Source organism: Lissotriton helveticus, chromosome 1_1, assembly GCF_964261635.1.
Source record: "Lissotriton helveticus chromosome 1_1, aLisHel1.1, whole genome shotgun sequence".
Classification (NCBI taxonomy): domain Eukaryota; kingdom Metazoa; phylum Chordata; class Amphibia; order Caudata; family Salamandridae; genus Lissotriton; species Lissotriton helveticus.
The window spans coordinates 1,097,193,395-1,097,214,535 of NC_136057.1; the positions used below are offsets into that span (position 1 = coordinate 1,097,193,395).

A 21,141-nucleotide genomic window follows, 5' to 3' on the forward strand; every position below is an offset into this window, starting at 1 on the left:
CCCAATAGACGGGGGGGTGATAGAGAAAGTCTTTTGCGTAAACTTGAAACGAGATACATTCTACTATTAGATTCGAAACAACCACAGGGTCTTAATATCACGGAAGAGTTATACACATGTTTAGAGTGAAGAATCTCTGAAGCAAACATATGATGATGAGTTAAAGAGGAAAAAGTACCGATAATGAGATTAACATGAAAATATAGAGCTAAAGGAGCTTCTTGATACATAACAGTATTTATTTTGTACCCAATTCAAAATGAGATATATTTATGACATTTTATCTGTATATAGTATTTATTTATTATATTGATTTTAATGGACATATTAATTCTCATTATAACTTTTTTTTGGTACACAATTTATCTGTGATAGAAAGAGGAAATTCAGTGACTGGTAGATATGATATGTGTGATAAATAGAGAATACAAGGCATAAATAGAATTCGGAGTAATGATTATATGCAACAAAGGACCGTAGATGTATACAGAAATTGACAGAATTATGAATAAATAATGTACTGTATAAATATATCAATTTTAATTCACTTTTTAACCTTAAGAGGAATTTTATGATTTGAACACTAGCACTTTAGGGGATAATTTTATTGTATTTTATTTGATTATTATAGCATCAATATTGATTTTTTGAACTACCTCAGGAAATATATAGACATACGATGGTATTTTACCGTAAATTGTTTTTTGCGAATTTGCACAAACAGTTGAAGTTAAGCCCGATAGGAAATAATGGTATTTTACCTTTATTTTATATCATTAAATTCTTCTATGCGAATTTTTGCACAGTTATGATATAAATGTCGAAATACATGATGCCTTAGGCATGCGACAATGCTTTGCCCAGATATAATTCAAATTCAATTTTATCTGTACTTTCATTTGCTATTTTTTGCACATGAACAGGGCTTCAATTCATGTATATTTAATGTCAGATTAGGTATTTTACCGACAATTATTCTGTTATTAATTTGACTTCATTAACTATTTGCTTATTTGCGTATTTGCACATATATATACAAAATGGATATAAATGTAGGCTTTTGCAATACGATATGAAATAGTATGTCTTCTATATCCATGGAGGTATGTGTCACGTGAGGGATTGGAATTGTGCACTATCACTTTAAAAAAGTCTTCCATTGGTCAGTCATTGTCAAGTGAACAAGCGGCGGGAGCCGCGAAACGCGTCTCTGACTTTGGGCGAATAAAACATCGTGAAGAAGCAATTTGGGTCCGTGTCCTGCTTTTTGGTTGATGCGCGATTGAGGCATATGCACTAACTTCACAGGATTTTACTATACATATATATATATATATATATATATACATTAATATATATATATATATATATATCGCGCTCAAGCTTTTCAGGGCTCCAAGAAAGAGATGCAGCACTCAAGGGGGTACGTAAACCACGGAAAGGTTTATTAGGTGGAAAAAACGCACAGACGCGTTTCGGCGTGAGCCTTCGCCAGTGTGTCGATCATAACTTACAAACAGCATGATAAATAAAGTTTCCATATAGTCATTGACAGCAACATAGGACTAAACCCTTGGATAACACTATGGGCACCATCTTAGAGTGTTATTGTATTACACATTATACCACATGGGAGGATCGATCAGTTATCCTCGTATCCGTATTTAAAGGGGTATGTTATACATAAACATATTTCTAAATTGAAACGTAAGAAACGTACAAATAGAGCCGTGGATCGGGTAATGCCCTATGTACAAGCTGTCTCATTATGACTTTTGTGTTTACTATTTACTGAAAATGACACCACAGTTCATCAAAATTCATCAAAAATTTGTCAAAAGTTATTCAAGATGTCCACAGAAAATAGGTGACATCACAATTCATCAGAAATCAATGTTAGTCATGTGAAAGTCTCAAAGATTTACAAGATGTTCAAGATTTGCATGATGCAAAACTCAGATAAAGCACAGAGCAAAGCAATATAAGTCTTGGCTAAATTCATATCAAACAAACGGGATTCATATATAACAGTGGAAGGAAGGATTACCCAATTGAATTATATGATTACCCATTTAAACATTAAAGATTAAAAGACTATAAATCCTCTAAGTTCAGCAGTGGAAAAGTGGAAGAATGTGGGGAAATACTCTTTAGAAGTTCATTATTTCATCATTATTAAAGGACATCATTCTCAGAGAGTGATCAAGTTGTTAAAAAAAAAATAATAATATACATTTTTTTTTAATGAAGCCGAAAGGTGAAACGCGTCTGTCGAGGGGGCAGGGGGTCTGCTAATAAATCATTTTCGTTAAACACTGACTTGGAGTGCCGTCTACTTTCGTAAAATTACGGACGTGTTGAAGCAATATATATATATATATATATATCTATCTATATATATATATATATATATATATATATATATATAGATATATATATATATATATATATATACATATATGCATCAAATGTAGGTACTGATGTGATTTATTCAAAATCCAGCAGATTCAGCAAAGGTTTTGAGGCTGACGCATTTCGGGCTCCCCAGGCATATGCGAAGGAAACATTATGCAGCGTACAATCACCGCTTTAAATACAGTCATGCCCTCAAGTGGGCCTCAGGTGAGTTGAAATGCATGCTGGTTATCAAAGTCCTGCAGATTCAATCGTTAATATATTTCAGTGTTTATCGCCCCAATGGGCTTTCTTTGTACTCCTTACTCAGCTTGCTGGCAAATTTTCTACGACCTCTTGATTCAAACATGATGTAAAATACTAATCAAAAGGATCTGCTATCGTGGTAACACTGCGGTGCGGCTTCACTGCTGTATGCAGGGCCGGACTGGCTACCGGGCATTTCGGTGTGCTGCCGAGCTGGGGGCTAATTTCGTTGATGGGGACCTGCGTGTGCTGAACAAAGTTCGTTTTGCTTTTTTTATTTCAAAGGGCACGCAGGTCCCCATCAACGAAATCAGCTCCCACAGCAGAGAAATTAGCCCCCAGCTTTGCAGCACACAAAAACGCCTGGTAACCAGTCCGGCCCTGGTTGTATGGGCCATTATCAGTGTCGGATTGGTAACGCGGGCACTCGGGCAATGCCCGAGGGGCCAGTGTCAAGTTCTAGCTGTGGGCTGCTTTTTTTAGAAACCTGGGGGCCGATTTGGCGGTTTCTGCATTGTTTAATACCGCCAGTGGCCGAGTGGGTGCCTGAGTGGCCTTTCTGGAGGCAGATGGGCGAGGAAGGTGTAACCTTTTTATTGTTTTAAGAGAGGAATACACTCTTTGTCTTTCAGAAAAGGAAAGGTTTTCTGAAATTTTAAAATTTGTTTGTGGGCCCATTGTGTTAAGGATTATACCCTGTTGAGTGAGGAATATGAATTTTTAATAAAGAACGTTTTCATACTACATTCCAGTTAGAAAAATTTCTTTGTGCATAATATGTTTGTGTTATAGTTAAGTGTTGTATATAATATAAAACTATTCTCCATATAGTTAGTCCAGGGAAATTCCCTCTGACTTTTGTCGATAGTACCCTGTTCCCTGAAATAAGTGGGGTCTTCTCTCTTTTGTTAAAACACCCTCAAGTGGGCCTCAGGTGAGTTGAAATGCATACTGGTAAGCAAAGTACTGCAGATTTTTTTTTTTTTTTAAATCTTTATTAACATGAAGGCATAATATGCAGATAATATTGTACATTCATACGGGTAGGGTTGTATCATTACATATATATCTTCGTATGTGGCTGCATTACTGACAAAAAGCATAAATTGTGACGTTATAAACCTGTGACATTCCTTAAACATGCTTCCATGTGGTCTAATCAAAATCATTGTAGTTCTTGACAGTTTCCCCTCGGTATGCCTAGTTCAACATTAACATTCCTTAATACTATAGAAGTAACAACCACCCCTCCCCTCCTCCCCCAAAACCTGTGTCATCATCACCAATGTGACCTTACCCGTTTCCCCGATCAGCAATACTCTTAGCCCTTTCGTCGTTACAAAGCCAGGCATACTCAAACTTTGTTGTGTATTTGTTCCGCTGAGGTTAGTACCCCCGCAGCCACCCCTCATTCATCTTCTCCTTCGGAATCTAGGTCGTCACCCTCTGGCAAAGGGTCACAGATCTCTCCCCTAAATACATTCCACGCCGTCCATACTTTGTTCCATTTGCGGGGTGCCGCCCGCATGACATATACAGCCCTTTCTGTAACCATTAGAATGTCCATGTTTTTAGCCCATCTGCTCGCGGTGGGTAGTTCTGGAGCGCCCCACTTCTGTGCAATATCTCGCTTGGCCACTGTCATGGCCAGTGTTGCCCAAATTAGTTCATATCTACCCAGGTCATTGGGGTCCCATATGTTCAAAAGGCATTTGCGCGGTTCAGGCAACACGGAGGTTCCAAGCGTCTGGGAGATCGTGCGCAGTATCCGCCTCCAGAATTCACGTATCTGTGGGCATTCCCATAATGTATGAAAGAGTGTCCCCTTCTCCCCGCAGCCTCTCAAGCAAAAGGGATGTGGCGCCCTCTGTATTTTGTGGAGAAGTGTCCTGGTGTAGTAGATGCGGTGTAAAATTTTGAGTTGCACCAATCTGAATTTAGTCGAGATCCCCACTTCTCTTGGGGAGGCCAACGCCTCATTCCATTCAGATTCATCCGCCTCACCTATTTCCCCCTCCCATTTTTCTCTAAGTTTCAGTGTGGGGTCTTTCAGGTTATTGATCAGCTTTTTATATGTAAGTGAGGTCGCGCTTTGGATCATGAATTCTGTTAGCAGTCTATCCTCTAACGGTGAAGATTCCGGCAGAGGAGTGCCCTCAGGAATCGCCTGGAGTAATGCGTGTCTAATCTGTATATACCTGAATGTTTCCGTGGGCCCGAGCTCATATTGCTGCTGTAGATGTGGAAATGGTATTACCGTGTCCTTGTCCCAGAGGTCTCCCACTGTAGAAATGCCTATGGAGTCCCACCGCGCAAATCCCTTACACCCTCCGAGGTTTCCTAAGGCCTTCGTGTTCCACAATGGTGTCATTTTGGTGATTTTCCCTGCCCAGCCCAGTCGTGCCTGCGCCATGTGCCATAGAGCCACCGTGTGTTGTGTTGGACCAATTAGACTTTTAAGTTGTGACTTATTGTATAGTACTGATAGCATGCATTCCGTCCCCAGCTGTGACCAATCTGCCCGATATGCAGGGTCCTCTTTTGGGGTGTGGATCCAATGATTAATTACCTTAAGCTGGGCGGCCCAGTAATATAGCTGAATGTTAGGGAGTGCTATCCCTCCCTCATACCAGCTTTTAACCAATTTGTCGTAAGCAATGCGAGCCGGGCCATTATTCCAGAGTAGGGTAGAGACCAGCGCCACAATTTGTTTAAAGTATCGCTGTGGTACTAGGTGTGGGGCGTTTTCCAAGACGTATAGGAGCCTCGGGAGTGCCATCATTTTGTATAAGGCTGCCCTTCCCAGTAGGGTCAGGGGCAGGGCCGCCCAATGTTTAACGTCCGCACGTAAGCGATCTATAGGCGGTTTTAAGTTACCGGTAAAGAAGTCCGTTTCATTATTCGTAATGACAATACCTAGGTATTTGAAGGAGGTCGTGGACGTAGCCAGGGGACAGTCAGCCGGCAACTTCGGCGCCGGGCCTTTCAGAGTGTATATGACAGATTTTGACCAGTTCAGGGTATAGCCTGATGAGTGCCCGTGTGTATTACAGAGTTCCAGTAGGGCTGGGATTCCGTCGTCAGGTGCAGTCATGTAGATGAGCATGTCGTCGGCGTATAGGGAGATTTTATCCTCCCACCCCTCTTCCCACTGAATCCCCTTAAATAAGGGCGTAGTCCTGATCTGAGTCGCCAGGGGCTCAAGCACCAGCGCAAAGAGCAAGGGCGACAAGGGGCAACCCTGTCTGGTCCCCCTGCCCAGTTGGAACCTCGGTGAAATGTGGCCATTCGCTACCACTTGTGCGACCGGCTTTGTATATAGCAGTCTTACCCAAGCTATGTACTTTGGCCCAAACCCCATACGTGTGAGTACCATGAAGAGATACTCCCATTCCACGAGGTCGAAAGCCATTTTGGCGTCAAGGGAGAGAATCACAGCCCTCTTCGAGAGGAGGTGCGAGCGGGCCAGTACTCCATGAACTCTTCGGAGATTCAGCGCCGTGCTCCGGTGAGGCATAAAACCGGACTGGTCAGGGTGGATCAGGGTACTCAGGTGCGGCAGCAACCGGGCGGCCAGAAGCTTAGCCAGCACCTTGGCCTCAACGTTAAGCAACGATATTGGGCGATATGAGGTGCATGCAGTCGGGGGTTTTCCTGGCTTAGGTATCGCCACAATCGTGGCCGTGCGTTGGTCCAGTGGCAATTCCGCCCTTTCCCTACTTTCTAAATACATGGCCAGTAGTGGTGCACTGAGCTCCAGGGCCATGGATTTATACCATTCCACGGGTATCCCGTTCGGACCCAGTGCTTTGCCAGACTGTAGTGTCTGAATTGCCTGCTGAATTTCCTCTTCCGTCGGGTCTACCTCTAGGGCTTGCATATTTTCTTGCGTGATGCTGGGGACGGCAATGTCCGCCAGTGATGCCGCTGCCATTTGCTCGGTGACTACATGGCCCGGGGTGTACACTGCCTGATAATGCTGAGCCAATGCGCATACTATGTCCCTTGGGTGTGTCAGTTCCTGTCCTTCTTCCGTGTGTAGTTTCTGAATGCCTTTCGCTCCACCCCCTCGCTTATCTAACCAGGCCAGCATTTTCCCCGCTTTGTCCCCCACTTCATATATTCTATGTTTAGTGTTTGCGATGTACCCCCTCTCTGTCGCCGTAAGGTGGGCCTGGTATTGCTGTTGCCGAAGCATGAGTGTGTGTGTTGTGGCCGGGGACGGGGTCGCCATGTGCGCAGTGTTGGCGTCGTTGAGGGCTAGTTCCAACGTTACGAGTTCTTTCCGGGAATCCCGTTTGTGCCCCGTTATCGCTGCTATAGCCTCCCCCCTGAGGACTGTTTTGTATGCCTCCCACAGGATCAATGGTGAGGCCACTGTCGCTGTGTTTTCAGCAAAATAGTGCGTTGTTACCAGTTTAAGTGTCTTACGAATCTTCGGGACTTTTAAAAAGTTTGGGTATATCGGGTAAATTATTGCGCACATTTTTTCCCTAGTGGTAAGAGATAAAATAATCGGTGAGTGGTCAGAGATGCCTCTGGGTAGAATGTCTACTTTGTCCACCGTCCCCAAACCTAACCCCATGGATAGAAAGTAATCTATACGGGATAAGCTATTATGGACTGCTGAGTAAAAAGTGTATTGAGTGTCTTCAGGGTGCAGGTGTCGCCAGATGTCTATAATGCCCAGGGCTTCTAAAAAGTCCGAGAGCAATGTGGTTCCCCGTGATCGGGCTCTAGCGGGCAAGGTGTCCATTGTTGGATCAATGATTGCATTCAGGTCTCCCCCCACAATCGTATCCCCTTCAGGAAGGTCAAGGAGGAATTTGCCTAGTGCAGGTAGGGCCACAGAGTGAAGTGCCGGGGGGATATATACAGATAGTATATTAAGAGGTCTGCCCTCCCACTGACCATGCACTGCAGCGAAGCGACCCTGATCATCCGCTATGCGGTGTGTTATGATAAAGGAAGATGACTTTTTCATTAGTATCCCAGTCCCCCTGGAGCCAGAAGTGAATTCAGCATGTACTGCCATGGCATAGCCGCGCCTATCAAGTGCTTTGCAGGTCGTCCCCGCCAGGTGGGTTTCTTGTAGCAGGACCAGGTCAGGGTCCTGCCGTTTTATGGCCTGTAGCACTAAGCCTCTCTTTATTTTGTCCCCCAGTCCTCTGACATTCCAGGTCAGTATGCGCAGTGGGGGCACCCCCCTAGTCACAGGGGAGCCCTCAGCGGGTGTGTCAGAAGGTGGCCTGGCCATTGAGTCGGTGTGTGTGTGTCGCACGTAGTGCGTCCATTGGGCTGGTGCATGTAGTGTGTCGTAATACATTGCGTAGGAGCATGCCGATACTCGGGGCAGTAGTACAACGTAATGGGTGAATGATGACTATGAAGTAAAACACGAACACGAACATCAACAAGAAAACTTCATCCCCTTCCCCCCACCCTGCTACCCTGCTCCACGGACAACCCCCCGCCCGTTTCCCCAACTTTGCAGAGTGCTTTAGTCCTTCCCCAACTATCTTACTTGCTCGTGGGGTTGGTGAGTCCCTTACGGGCACTGACTGTGCCCACCTTACTCAGCTGCGCCAGGTCCAAGGCCCTCTGTGCCACACATAGTCCCGTATAGATACAGTCTGCCTTCAGACCGGAACCGGTTGTCCAGATTCAAGAGGGTCTCTTTCAAGGTCAGATTCGGTTTCTTCGGCGCCCCCCTGACGGGGTGAGTGAGAGGCCCGACTGTTCATGGTTGATCCGTTTCGATGGGCAGGTCGATCTCGATGCGGGCGATGTCGCTGTCCTACCGGCCTCCAGCCATCCAGCCAGTCTTGTGCCATCTCCGGCGTGTCGAAGAACCATGTCTTACCGTCGGCCACAATTCGCAATTTAGCAGGAAACAGCATAGAGTACGGCAATTCCCTGTCTCGTAGGGCTTTTTTCACCTCCGTGAAGGATTTACGGCGTCTGGCCACCTCAGCCGTGTAGTCCGGGAAGAAAGCCAAGGTCGCATTTTGGATCTTAATAGGCGGTGAGCTTCTAGCTGCCTGCAGGATCGCATCCCTGTCCCTAAAATTGAAAAGCCTGGCCAGCACAGGCCGTGGTGCCGCTCCTGTCTTGGGCGGCCCTCCCGGAACCCTGTGCGCCCTTTCCACTGAAAAGAAGTGGGACAGTCCTTTGGGTTTCAGTTCGTTTTGAATGAGATTCTCTATGTAGAGGTCCATGGCCACCTTCCCCTCCGTCTCCGGAAGTCCAAGGATGCGGACGTTGTTTCTTCGCGAGCGTCCTTCTTGGTCATCCAGCTTGTCTTGCAGGAGCTTGGTGACTTTCTGCATGCGTTCCATGGTGACCTGCAGGTCCGATGTATCTTCTACAAGAGATTTCGTGACCACCTCCACCTGGGAAACTCTTTCAGCCATTTTGTGGAAGTCAGCTCGCAACAGCGTGACTTCGGAGGAGATGGTGCCCACTGTAGTTTTTACCTCCGAAAGGGTTTTCATAATGTCCTCCAGCGTTATTCTTTTGGACCCCTCCGCGTCCTGGGCATTACCCGTGGAGTTGCGCCCCGTATTGTGCGCGTGATTTTGCTGTCCGTAGGCAAATTTATCCAGCTTGGCCTGCGTGGACCCGCTCCTGGTGCCTTTGCCCGCCATGCTTCTGGGGCTCGTGGATATCGGAGTCGATCCCTTCCGAGTCGGTAGTAGCGCTTCGTTGTGCTCCGCGGTTCGTAACCACTATTCAGTGAGTAGATGTCCGGCGCGCGACCCGCTGAATACTACCTCTTGCCTCTTGCACAGGACAGATTGTCTGCGGCGCGTGATATCCCCTTTGATTGCGGTTCTTCTCACTGCAGGCCGCGCCACGTGTTCTGCGTTCCTGCCCCTCAGTGAGTCCGTCCCGAGCTCTGGCCACCTGGGCAGGTCCACCTCAGTCGTGCACCTCGGACGGCGGAGGTTCCGTCCTATGTATCTGCGACACCGTTGATAGGCCAGGCAGGCCAGATGGCGCCCTCACTATGCGTATACGTCTCCTCACAGTGCCAGGGCCGCTGATACTTCTGGGGTATTACGTGATCCCTGGGCCCCTCCTGAGAGTCGCTGTATGTAACCACTATTAGCCACTGTCCCCCGGGGGTGCCTGCGCTTCTCACCTCTGGTCAGGGCCTGCAATCGTGTTCATTCCGTCTTCGCGGTCAATTGAGGCGCGAGGATCGCCCCTGCTGTCCCGTGTAGTTCGTCAGGGCCCCGGGGGGCCGGAGGGGGGGGGGGGCACCACCGCAGTGCAGTGCGCCCTCGGCCGCTCCGGGATTCACTCGCTGCCGCCTTCTACACCAGCCCTACACGAGCGGTGCACAGATGTCTGCCTGCGCCCCGTGGAGCGACACCACTATGCTGAGTGTCAGGCCGCTACTTTTCTCCGTCAGGCGGGTGTCGGGACGCCTCCTCCCAGCCAGGCCGGCCCGGTCTCACTTCCGCCGGGGTCGGTGTGCTACGCAAGCCCGGTGCTCACGTCTTACGTGTAGGCCCAGACACGTTCGTGAGGATTCAGTTAGGTTCCGGCCGTCAGATTCCTCCGAAAGTTGGTCCGGTGACACCGCTTCGTGCCCGGACCCGAACGCTGCCTCTTCAGGTGTGCAGTGTAGCGGATTTGTGTACCGGATTTATGTTTAGGACGCAGTGCCCTCAGGAGCTCTCACGCTATGCTGCCGCCATGCTTGGCTGCTAGCCACGCCCCCAAAAAAAAAGTACTGCAGATTTAATCGCAAACAGAATTCAGTGTTTACCATGAAAGCAGGTCTTTTTGATTAGTATTTCACGTCATGTTTGGAGTAAGAGGTCATGGAAAATTTGCCGCTGTGGCAATAAACACTGACTTATGTTTGCGATTGAATCTGCAGGACTTTAATTACCAGCATATATATTGCATGGTGATGGCTTGTATTTTATCTGATGGAACAATAATGTTGAATTGAGGTTAGAAACGTTATTTTCACGCCTGCTGTTGATGCTATGTAAAGATGACTTTCCAATGTGTGCTGTACCTTGTTAGCTTTGTCATCCTTCTGCAGTCGGTAAGGATAGGTTGTCTATGTTTCTTCTTCCCCCCTGTCTGAGACGCTCTCGGATGACAACACACAGATCTTGACCTAGTTAAATGCTCTTGTCTTGCTGTGAATGTGCCCCTAATGATCAGGGAGACACTGCTAGCATTTCACCTGAAAACGCCTCAGTGGGTAATTTCACGCTGCTGCGAATGCAGAGTCTGCTTATCTTGTTATTAAAACAAATAGTTGTTAGAAGTTGCCTGCTGTGCCAGGAGAAGTAAATGTCAGGTTTTCGGTTGTGCAGTATTGTATTTGTTATTTGGAACTAAGGAGGCAGAATTGAGGCCGATGAAGTTCACAGGTGTAAGGTAAACACACATCATTAATTAGTCAGAACAGCTGTGTGCGTGAAGCCAAGGCACCGTTAACAAAGAGTTTACAAGTGGATGCTGCAATCCTTTCCAGAAAGGTGTACATACATTTCCCATAGGCACCTTTTCTTTGCTCGCCTGTTTAATTCCACGACTCCTCGTTTGTAATATTATTGTACGCTTTTGTCAATGAAAGCCAGATGGATTGGCAGGTTAAACACTTGTTGGTACTCCTAGTGTGAATGCAAGCCCCAAGCTCAAATATCGCAATTGCCAGCTCATCCTTTCACTTTTCTGAGGTTTGATTAATTGGGTAACAGTGACATCTTTTTTAATTAATAAACTTCGAAATGCCAAAAACTGTGCTACTAAGGGTTATTTAAAAAAATGAAGGATTGTTCCTTTTTAACTGACAGTCCTCTCTGTACTGGCCGATTACTTTCCATAAATCAATGTTTATTTTCTTAGCTTTCTATTTTCCTCTAATTCAAATGAAAAGTCGATTAAGGAGGCTAATGGGTCGCCTGAATGTACACCGACATTGAGAGTGGTGAAGTTAACACATATAAGGTATTAAGATGAACTTCAGACAGTTCATACAAGAGAGGGCGACAACCGTAAATGTCCCATTCGTTTCTGTATTCAAAGCTTTGCAAAACTATAAGCGTTATATTTGTCATATAATAATTTATACAAATCCAATTTTTTGTCACTAATGGGGCCAAAGCATAACAGTATTACAGCTCAAAATACCTCCATTTACTCCTGCCAAAAATTCACAAATGTACTCCTTACAGGTGCGTAGGGGAGTACTACTGCTTTTTCACCACCATGAGTAAGGAGTATTTCAGATTAGTACATTACCCCCTCAGAAGACCTCTTCGTCCCACTAATAACTATATAAGGTCCTGCCGCCCCCGGACAGGCACTCGAACATGCTACTCTTTTTTTCAATTTCTATGTAATAAAGGTCCTTCCCACCTTCCTCCATTGCTGCTTGTCTTCCAGTAAGAGAGAGCACGAGAAACATGTACTATACAATATTGTTTAAAAGTATAGAATTTACATTTGCAATGTATGTACATATTATTTCAGTATGTATGCACTCACAGGGGGTTTGTGTATTTCTTCATGCCGCCCACTGTGCTTCCTGTGCATGTTCTCAGCTTGTAAGGGGAGCGTCGCTGGTGGTCCACAGACGGGCCAATCGGGTGCTAAGTTCGTTCCATGCACTCGGGCCCCGCTGTAGTGCCTCTATAAGTGTGCGGCTACGGGGATGTGGTGGAGAGCTGCTTTTAAAGCATTCCAAGTCTCGTAGTTTATGAGACTTTGTATTTTTGGAAACAGCCATAAATAGGAAGTGATGCCCTTAGCATGACATTGTTCCTCCCTGCTTGGTGTGGTGTTATGGAGTCATTGGATGAGACTGCTTTCCCTCCTAGGGGAAAACTGTTACTATATGAAAGCATGTCCAGCAGTTGGAGGAGGGAGAGGATCTTATGGAGAAGGGTGTTGTTGATGAGGATTTGGACAACTCATCTAAGGGCAAATATATGCAGGGGAAAGTTTTTTCAGATATGCTGGCAGATTTGGACAATTCACCCAAGGGCAAATATGTGCAGGGGAAAGTTTTTTCTGATATGCTGACACATATTCGTGACGTTCTTGATCCAAAAATCCTGGATGAAGATGGGTTATATTTGTTGTATAGTACATCTGTTGCTGATGATCTGCCAGTACATGACATTATTAAAGAAATCCTGGCTACAGAATGGAAGGTGTGGATAAACAGAGTGATTCCCTGTTTATTTTTTAACAAAAGATATTACTTGCTCAATTTGAGGATCAGTCACAGATTTCAAAGGTGAACTCAATTTTATCATTGATGGCATCTTCCTCCTCCTTTCATCAGAGGAAGCTACCCTTTCAGATCCTGTTGATAAGAAAGTTAAAGCGTTAAGCATTTATTCAGTCTATGCTTTCCAAGTTTCCATTGAAGATTTTGAGAAATTGTTTGACTGCCTTCAGGAACAAGGGGACATAACGCCTCTTTTTGCTCAGATGAAAATATTGGCCAAGTTTCTATCTGATAACACATTTGATACCACGTGAACATTTTCATCTTCTTCAGGAACAGTTGTTGCAGGGCGTGGGTCACTGTGGACTAAGCCATAGTTTCTGGAATCGGCAGGTAAATCATTGATACGTAAGTTGCCATTTGAAGGTACACAATTATTTGGTGATGAATTGAAAACTATGGCTCAGAAATGGGATGAAAAAAATGAATAGATTGGGGTATCGCACTCTGTTTAAATGTAACTTGATCGTTTGTTTGATAAGTGTGCTGCGCTAGATCAGTGCCTGCTGAACTGTGTGTACAAATGAATGTGGCCTGGTATCACTAGATATCCAGGACTCTAGCGCGCACAACAAGTAGAATAATTCTTCCAATAAAACGTTTAGCGAAAATATTTTTATCCTTATTTCGTCAAGAATTCATCAAATAAGGTATATACTCAGTTTAAACAATCATCTTGAAAATAATCGCAATCACAATATTCATATCATATATGCTTGTAACACAAAACAATATGTTCTAAAAACCCAATGCATTTCGGGGTAGACACCCCTTCATCAGGGGTCTGTAAAAAAAGAAGAAAAGAAAGGAAACTCTATTACTAAAGATGCCTTAGAGGATTTAAACTTCATAATTAGGAGATATATGAATTCCTTACCAAAATTGTAGATTCATACGGTATGACTATACCGAGTGAAATGTGTCGTAGTTTACGAGCAATCTGAGGGATCAGTGAGAAAAAAGGGATTTCTTAATGTTTTATTCCTATGTAGAAAACTGTAATTGCCCAAAAGAGTCAAAGTGTAATTTTACCTGTATCTTGGTTGTGAACAGTCTGTCAAAAAAGTGAAGAATTATGGGATGTTTATAAAAAGGAATCAAACATAAATCACCTATCTACGTGATATGCTTGAACATTTAAACGAAAGGCTCACCTGCAGATCTTGCGTGTGGCCACTATTTTAAAGAATCTAAGAAAGAATAAATAAAGTTATGTGGGTTATTTTGCACTTGACCAGGTTAGTATGCAACTTAAAAAATTTGACACGAGCAGAACACAGTGCAATACGCGCCCTGGCCAACAATAAAGAAATTGTTATTCAAAAGGCGGACAAAGGAGGAGGACTTGTCATTATGGACACTGAGTTCTATACCCAAAAGGGTAATGAACATGTTCAAGATGACAGAATTTACGCCAAACTTCAACAAGACCCGACAAATGAGATAGCACATAACCTTGATCAAATTCTTGACAAAGCTGAGGAACTAAACTGGATAAACCATACTACTAAGAGATACCTACGACAAATATACCCTAGAAGACCTAACATCTATTTTTTGCCTAAAGTGCACAAGCAACTACATAATCCTCCAATCAGACCTATTGTGTCTGGTTGCTCGTCAATTTTTGAAAACTTAGGCATCTTTATAGATGCACACATGCAAACATTCATCCACAATTGGTCGACATACTTGGAGGACACTTCGCATTTTTTGAGAAGTCTTACATCAATAAATCTGGAGGAAGGCACGAATTTAACACTCTGTACAATAGACGTAGTATCGTTATATACGTCAATTCCCCACAAATTGGGGTTAGAAGCCATGGAATGGGCCTTGTTGGCGACTGATAAACCCTTGGAGAAAAAATATTTAATCATGCAACTCTTGGAATTTTGTTTAAATAACAGTTATTTCACATGAATATTATACCCAACTCAGCGGAACTGCCATGGACTTTCCAGGGGCTTGCATATATGCAAATATATTTATGGCTAAGTTTGAATCTGACTACATTCTTTAAGACTGCACTTGGCAAGAAGGCATCATATATTACATACGCTATATTGATGACATCTTCATAATATGGAAGAAACTAGTCACAGAACTTAAGAAAAACATCGAAGGTTTGAATCTCGTAAACCCCAGAATACAGTTCACAAGTCAGTTTAGCACCACATCCATACCATTCTTAGACGTTTTGGTTGAAATAACTGGAAACGCAATACATACTAAATTGTACAAAAAACCCACCGACAAAAATACGGCATTGCAATATGGAAGTTTCCATCCAACTAATTTGATAAATAATCTTCCAATATCTCAATTTATGAGAATAAAGAGAATATCATCTAATGAGACACAATGCAAGAGAAGCTTGGAACATCAGAAACAGCGCTATCTTGATAGAGGATACCCTGAAAAACTTCTGGAAGCACAAATGGAAAAAATAAAGGCAATACCCCGAACTGAATTGCTTGAGAAAAAAGCAAAGACTTTGAACAAGAGAATGGTTTTTGTATCAAAGTACTCCACAGCATCAAGGGATATAAAAAGAACTATAACCAAAAGGTGGGAGATTCTACAAGTGGAAAAGGATTTTGGAGCACTTTTCATTCAGAAACCATTATTCGCCTACAAAAGAGCACGAAATTTAAAGGAGCTTCTCAACAAACCAGATGATACAGATCAACATGCAGTAACTCATAAAGGAACCATGAGATGTTTCAATTGCAAAAATTGCAACAATGTCATTACAGGGGACACGTTGTCCCATCCACGAACAGGAGAAAAAATCCACCTTAGACACTCTGCAAATTGTAATGCTGAACATATAGTCTATTCAATAAAGTGTCCCTGTGGACTACTGTACATTGGCAAGACCGATCGAAAACTAAAAATACGACTCTCTGAACACAAGAGTCGGATTTGCAACAAAAATCTTACATCTCCACTTGCGAAACATTGGATTGAAATGGGACACACAATAGCCCAAGTGCGTTTTCAGATTATAGAGCAGGTCCCTCAACGTTTAGGATTAGACAATGCCAAAATCCTTCTCCAAAGGGAAACCTTTTGGATACGCAAACTACAGACACTGGCCCCAAATGGGCTAAATGATAAACTGGAAATGGTTTGTTTTCTCTAAAAATTGTAAAAATTGTAAGCTAAGACACAGCTATAAGCTACCTGACCCTCGAGGGCTTCCATAACACAGTGACACCCTCACAATAACAAACACACACAGCAACATAAGCGCTCAGGTGAATGCAGCGAATGCAAGACTGTAAATAGGCAGATATAGATATGATCTATTATTGATATTATGATTTAATTTTTTTTTTATTTTCTTTGATTCATCAATTTATCATTGTAATGTGTATTCACTTCATTAGCTTGAATGCTAAACCCAATGGATGTTCAAAATGTAATGTTTTCCTTTTTCTTTGCTCTATGTCTTTTTAGACTATCTATAATAGATTACATGCCTCAAAAGAGCGTCTTTGAAAATAACAATCTTCATTTAAACACACAATCGTGTATTCAGGCACACGTTATATTCCCCTCTTAATAATGGCCGCCGACCACTTGGCCTGGCAGTCCTTTCTCTATATCGGACACCATTTTAGTATACACTAAAAAGGGACTACGGTAACGGATGTTGAAACAGACATCACAGATCGGGCAGGGACGCCGCTACTAAGTCGAAATAATACTTATCCGGTAAGGACCAATTCCCAGTCGTTTTCATATAAAAAGGTAATCAGCATTAAGCAATTTGCTTACTGAATGCGATGCTATTTTGCTTTCCCTAGCATAACACGAAGTATACATATGAGCGAGACCATCCGCATTTACGTCGAGGCTCGCAGGTAAATATCACTCATTAGTCTCATGTTTCACTCACAGCGTATTAACCTGGTCAAGTTCAAAATAACCCACATAACTTTATTTATTCTTTCTTAGATTCTTTAAAATAGTGGCCACACGCAAGATCTGCAGGTGAGCCTTTCGTTTAAATGTTCAAGCATATCACGTAGATAGGTGATTTATGTTTGATTCCTTTTTATAAACATCCCATAATTCTTCACTTTTTGACAGACTGTTCACAACCAAGATACAGGTAAAATTACACTTTGACTCTTTTGGGCAATTACAGCTTTGTACATAGGAATAAAACATTAAGAAATCCCTTTTTTCTCACTGATCCCTCAGATTGCTCGTAAACTACGACACATTTCACTCGGTATAGTCATACCGTATGAATCTACAATTTTGGTAAGGAATTCATATATCTCCTAATTATGAAGTTTAAATCCTCTAAGGCATCTTTAGTAATAGAGTTTCCTTTCTTTTCTTCTTTTCTTACAGACCCCTGATGAAGGGGTGTCTACCCCGAAATGCATTGGGTTTTTAGAACATATTGTTTTGTGTTAAAAGCATATATGATATGAATATTGTGATTGCGATTATTTTCAAGATGATTGTTTAAACTGAGTATATACCTTATTTGATGAATTCTTGACGAAATAAGGATAAAAATATTTTCACTAAACGTTTTATTGGAAGAATTATTCTACTTGTTGTGCGCGCTAGAGTCCTGGATATCTAGTGATACCAGGCCACATTCATTTATTCAGAAATGGGATGAGCAAAAGAAAATATTACAACCTTTTCATTAATTTCAGGAAATAACGCTTTCTTTGAAAAAAAAAAAATCCAGAATGTGTTGAACACTTCACATTCCTTTTGAGGCCTGGCTCATAGCTGGGGATATTTTCCAGTCATGGGGTCAACACAGCCAGGGAGATAGTCAAAAATGACTGTACCGAAGTTGGGGCCAGGCTTCAGTTTTTTCCTAGACCAGTGGCTCTAGCAGAATTTGGATCAATAGGTTTTCTCCATCATCATCCATCGTTTTTGGATTTTCTTTGTATACCTTCCACTTAAGGGACAGTTCTGTGCTGCTCAATTATCAAAAGCGGTACAAAAGGGGGTGGTCATGGACCAGCCCTTTTGTACCACTTTTGGCCACCATAAGTGTGGCAGGGTATGCTCAGACGTGAGTCCCTTGCTCACTTTGCCACTGGATTCAAGCAAGCCGGGCTGAAGACGGCTGTAATGCCAGAAACCGGTCCTCGGAAGCTTGTTTCCGGTCCAGGGAAGGCATGGCTTGGCAGTTCGGGCTGGACTGTTCCCATGAGGCACAGGGTCAGACTGATTTGCATATAGCCATGTCTGAACTGGGGTGGCAGAGTGGGCTAAAGAACGGTGATGGATTAAACCCAGATCTGTTGACTGGGTGTGAGTGTTTGATTGGTTCAGATGCTCCGTCCATCACCACACCCTTTTGTACCGCTTTTGGCCACCATAAGTGTGGCAGGGTATGCTCAGACGTGAGTCCCTTGCTCACTTTGCCACTGGATTCAAGCAAGCCGGGCTGAAGACGGCTGTAATGCCAGAAACCGGTCTTCGGAAGCTTGTTTCCGGTCCAGGGAAGGCATGGCTTGGCAGTTCGGGCTGGACTGTTCCCATGAGGCACAGGGTCAGACTGATTGGCATATAGTCATGTCTGAACTGGGGTGGCAGAGTGGGCTAAAGAACGGTGATGGATTAAACCCAGATCTGTTGACTGGGTGTGAGTGTTTGATTGGTTCAGATGCTCCGTCCATCACCACCCCCTTTTGTACCGCTCAATTATCAAAGGCATCCAAAAATGAGAGGCAATGTTGTTGGAAGTGAAGAAACTCCTTCTCAAGAAAGCAATTGTCGGAGTGCCACCTGCCGAAGAGCGACTGGGGCCCTACTTTATTCTTTTCTTTGGCTGCGAGCCAGATGGCTCCTTCCACCCGATCCTGGATCTGAAAATTCTCAACAAAATGGTGATGGTAGAACTATTTCGGATGAACGCTTTGCAGTCCATCATTCCTCTTATCTAGCAGGATGATTTCTTGGCAACCTTGGATTTAGACGACGCATACTTCCAGATCCCGATCCATTCAGACAGCCAGAGGTTTCTGAGATTTGCAGTGAACAATGTTCATTTTCAAAGGCATTGCCATTTTGTCTGTCAACTGCTCCTCGAATCTTCACCAAGGTATTGGCTCCGGCTATGAATATTTTGCAGCCTTAAGAGTTTTCAGAGTTCTTATATCTTGATAATTGTTTAATCTGTGCCTTCTCTCTTCCTAATGCTAAAAGAACAATTCATTGATGGAATGCTGAACAATGTCCAGCGCTCACCCTCAGTACAGAGATTCTAGCTATCCAGGCAGATAAGTGGTGATACCCTGAAACCAGTACTAGGATGCTTGTTTCCGGTCCAGGGAGAAACCGGCTTGGCAGTTCTGGATTTGCTGTTCCTATGCGGAGCAGGGTCAAGACCGATTTGAATATGGCAGGTCCAAACTGGAATTGCATTGTGAGCAAACAAATGAGGAATTTAGGCCCAGATCAACCTAGTGGGGGTGAAAGTTTGTCATCGTTAAGCATTCTGCCCATTTTTTTTCTTTTTGCCTTCGCCTCTACCAAAGGCTCTGACGATGGTGAAAGCTACAATTGTACAGCTTCAACAGTTGGGATTCAGACTGTAATTATTGAAATCACAACCGATCCTTGTTCAATGGTTGCAATTTATCAGGGCAATTTTCAACACAAGAATGGGGGCAGTTTTCTCCAGCCAGGTGTTGGTTGAGGGTCCAGGAACTGATGACATCCACCATTGCAGTTGTTCCTTGGGCTCGGCTACATCTCAATACCCTCATCAACCATTTGTTGGCCCACTGGGATCCTTCCCTTGCCAATTACAACTTCTCTGTTACCCTTTCTCCTGTTCTGGCTCAGAATTTGGGTTGGTGGTTACAGACTTCCAACTTAGAAGAGAGTCAGGTTTCAGCTCCCTGCCTCAAACACGTCAGCCTGTGGGGTTGGGGCAGTACCCTGTGGTCAACTGGAGCGAAATGTCAATGGTTTCTGAGGAACAGGGATCGATCTCCCAATTAGAGGGAATTGGTGGCAATTAGGGAAATGGTCCAGGTTTTCTAGTCCCAGTTACTGGGTGTGAATCTAGTAATTAGTACCAACAATCATGTAGCATGTTGTTACTTGAATTGGCAGGGTGAACATGGAGCACCCCTCTCAATCATTTTGCCATCCTAATTTGCTCATGGGGGGAGGCTCGACTCATTGCCAGGAGGGCCATTATTTTCCAGGGTCAGCTCAATTATCATACTGACAGTCTGAGTCACAATCTGCCCTCTCCAGTCATTTACCATCTGTCACAGCCAATCTTTTGGGACATTTGTCTCCTTTTCAGGGAACCATAGATCAACCTTTTTGCATCTCCCTGCAATGCCCTCCATCCGAGGTTTGGTACAGAAGTGGTTTTTCCACAGGCTTTTGCAGTGGATGCACTTTCGATTCATTTTCCCTCCGGTCTTCTGTGTGCATTCCCTCCAATTCCCCTCCTCCCCAGGGTGCTGGAGAAGATTCGAGTGGAGAAGTTATTGCTGGTCTTCATAGCCCTCTTTTGGCCTCATTGCCTTTGGTTTCCACTGTTTGATCAGTTTTTCCGGGGAACATTGTCAGATTGCCTCATCACACTTTTGTAAATAACTATCAGCTTGATGTGTTGAATGCTTCTGTGGCTAATTTTGCTGTCAGTGTTGTAAATGCAGCAATTAAATAAGCTTGATTTATTAAAGAATTTGGTTTCCTTGATGGTTTTGTGTCAATCTAATTTTTGCAGGCTTATGATGAGCCATATAGTTATGACTGGGAAGAAGAGGTCCTAGGAGGGGGTAATAAAACCATACCATTCCAGTAAACTTAATTACCTCCCTCTGTTGGTTGTATGTTCCTGTTTTTAGCAGGTATGGAGGTGGTGGGAGGGGCCATTATTGGATGACATGTTTTTAAAAGACTAGCGTGTTAGAATGCTTGTGAGGAGGTGGGACGGCCTCATAGCTATGTCTGGGACAAGGAGGACCTTTATCAGGGTAAAGAAGTTTACCAGTAAGTAATGGTTTCATTCAAAGCAAGGAGTGGGATGTGGTTAGTTTAACGCATGACTAGCCTTATACATTAGGGAACATCCACAACTTGAACATTTTTGGACATTCAAAAATTCTGCTCCAATCCTTTCTCACCTTGAAATTAGACTGAAAATTACTCCAGCTAAGTGCTATATTACCTCCCTTTGCCTGGATGGGAAG

General features: G+C 43.8%; 1 protein-coding gene across 1 annotated transcript in view; it reads right to left on the reverse strand.

The window, feature by feature from the left end:
* The window catches only part of TRHDE (thyrotropin releasing hormone degrading enzyme), a 2,026,389-nt gene that overhangs the window by 689,888 nt on the left and 1,315,360 nt on the right, over positions 1 to 21,141 (reverse strand). The window lies entirely within an intron of this gene.